The sequence below is a fragment of the Galeopterus variegatus genome, unplaced genomic scaffold (genome assembly GCF_000696425.1).
Source record: "Galeopterus variegatus unplaced genomic scaffold, G_variegatus-3.0.2 Scaffold5655, whole genome shotgun sequence".
In the NCBI taxonomy this organism is placed as follows: Eukaryota; Metazoa; Chordata; class Mammalia; order Dermoptera; family Cynocephalidae; genus Galeopterus; species Galeopterus variegatus.
Genome location: NW_007731766.1, coordinates 108,964 through 111,959, shown reverse-complemented (window position 1 = coordinate 111,959; position 2,996 = coordinate 108,964).

The following is a 2,996-nucleotide window of genomic DNA, read 5'->3' as shown; positions in this document are numbered from 1 at the left end:
TTTATTAGTGTTTTGAAATGCTAAATAACTGCTTACATGCATCTTTCAACAAGTTGTTCCCAGAGAAGGAATTTTTCTTCTAGTAACTAAAAAACACCACTAGGGAAAGAAATCTTAGATAAAATGGGAGTAAGTTTGGAAAAGCAGACTTTGTGAAGTTTCTCCTTTCAGAAAAAGCATTTAGTCTTGTAACAGTCCCTAAGTTAAGTTGTGTCATGCTACTGTTTTTTATTCCACTCAAATTGGTGGCATCTTGATTAAACTGAGGCTGTCTGAATGTAGAGCTCATTATTAGGAAGATGTTGAAATTTAAAAACATCAAGCTATTGGTTACAAATTGAGCCCTGTACTTGTGTAAGTGTTATGATGTCTATTGCCAAAATGCTAGATTCATGGACATTATGTGAAGATAAGTGATTTTAATATATAAAAACAGCTTACATTCCTAAGTTTTAAAATTTCATATAAAATGTAATTATTACTCATACAAGAATAGAAAGCATACTACATTTCAAAACCTAGGAAGCTTTGTTTTCTTCACCTTCACTGTAAGCTTTTTTATGAGTTATGTTTCATTCTTATACCTTCTGTTTTTAATTTTTTTTTTTTTTTTAAGATGACCAGTAAGGGGATCTTAACTCTTGGCTTGGTGTTGTTAGCACCACGCTCTCCAAAGTGAGCTAACCAGCCATCTCTATATAGGGATCCGAACCTGTGGCCTTGGTTTTATCAGCACCATACTCTCCCAAGGGAGCCATGGGCTGGCCCTTGTTTGTAGTATTTGAACACCCCAATAGCAGCATTATTTACAATGAGGTAGAAGCAACCCAAATGTCCACTGACAGATGAATGGATAAACAAAATGTGGTGTGTAGGTGTGTATATATATATGTGTATACGCATATAAGTATATAAAATGGAATATTATTCAGCCTTAAAAGAAAATCCTGTCACATGCTACCATGTGGATAAAAGTTGAGGACATTATGCCAAATGAAATAAGCCAGTCACAAAAATACAAATGCAGTATTATTCCACTTATGAGATATCTAAAGTAGTCAAATTCACAGAAAAAGAAAATAGAATGGTGGTTACCAGGAGCTGTGGAGTGGTGAAAATAAGGAGTTGCTGTTTGATGGCTATAGAGTTTCATTTTGCAAAATGAAAAAGTTAAGGAGATCTGTTGCACAACATGCCGATATACTTAACACTACTTAACTGTATACTTAAAGATGGTTAAGATGGTAAATTTTGTGTTTTTTTTTAACCACAATTAAATACATACATACATATATATGGACATTATATAAAGATTAAGAGCACTTAAAAGAGTTCATGGAAATATTTGTAATTATCTTTCAATTCTACTTTTCCATGTGTGTATGAATTTGTGCTATGAGTTTTGTCAAGGATAACTTGGGAAAATAGAATAATTTAATCAGGCCCCCTTGCCTTAGGTCCGCTTAGGGGTGGTGGGGCATATTCTTTGTAAGCAAATTGTGTGTGTGGGGGGGGTGGAGTTAGTGTGCATGCATGGTGCTGTGACTTGGCTGGCATTGACTGCCTCAGGTGTCTGCCCTGCGCAGCCATGCTCTCGGACCTATGGCTCCAAGGACCTTTTTGTTGCTTACCTAGCTCATAGACTTGCGTGTGAGGGGTCTGGGGACCCAGCCTGGTGTGTGAAGGGTTTGTGACCCAGTCTGGACAATGGGCTTGAGGGGTCTGTGAGCTCCAGACCCAGCCCTAGCTCGACAATAACCAATTCAAAAGTCCATCAAAGTCATAGCACTGTCAACATACAGAAGAGACAATGATAATAGGACAATAGCTCTGCTTTAAAATGTGCCCAGTGATACTTGTGCCTTTAGAGATTGTTTGGCAAAGTATATTTGGAATGTTTAATAAACAATGAAGAGTCTAGAGCCAGTTGGCCTGGTTTGAGTCTCAGTTCTTTGGGTTATTGGCTTTATGGCCTTAGGCTCATTAATTTCTCTCTTTTCTCAATCCTAAAAGGATGACAAGGGGATAACAATAGTGTCAATCTCACAGGACTGTTGTGAGAATTAAATAAGTTAATATATGTAAAAAATTTAGAGAAGTGCTGTAAAGTTAGGGCTTACAGACTCCTCGGGTCTGTTGCACAGATTGGGTTACAAACCCTCCACACTCAGGTCTGTGAGCTAGGTAATAGAAAAAAAAGGTTCTGGGAGCCGTGGGTATAGAAAAATGAATGGGTTTTAATCAGATCTAGGAGCAACTGTCCTAGTGGCTTCTCTTAAAGTTCTGAGAAGCACTGCGGATCAGAGCTGTTAGTCTTTTATACTTAAGTCCGCAACCCTGGACACCTGGGTGCCCATAAGCAACTTACATTAAGCAGTAACAAGGAACACCTGAGGATATTTATAGCAAATGCTTGGCAAGTTTCTGAACATCCAAGGGGCCCTGACATTTTCCTATTTTTCCCAACAAGTGCCTTAGAAGATCAAATGCTATATAAGGTTTACTGCTACTGTTACTGCTACTGTTACTACCACTATCATCACTACTACCACCACCACGACTATTTCTATCATTGTTATTAAGGAATTTACATGTTATTAGGTTTATAAACTTTTCAAAGACAAGACACCAAAAATTGTATCCCTCTTTTTCTTAAATATGGTGAAGGAACTGGATTTGGCTGAATCATTTCTCACCAAAAGGATGTCAATTTGGCTCTAAGACAAGGTGACCAAAATTTAAGAGCATAGTTAGGATAAAGCATACAGCAGAGATAATCATTGAAAATATAATGTATAATAATGATGATAATATCCTGTGGTCTTCTACTTTAATAAAACATGATATTAAAATATGAATGTATCGGGCCGGCCCGGTGGCACACTGCGCTAGTGCGCCGCTTGGGAAGCACGGCTGTGCTCCCGCCGAGGGTTCGGATCCCACATACAGACCGGTTCCCGCTCACTGGCTGAGCGAGGCACGGGGGCAACACCGAG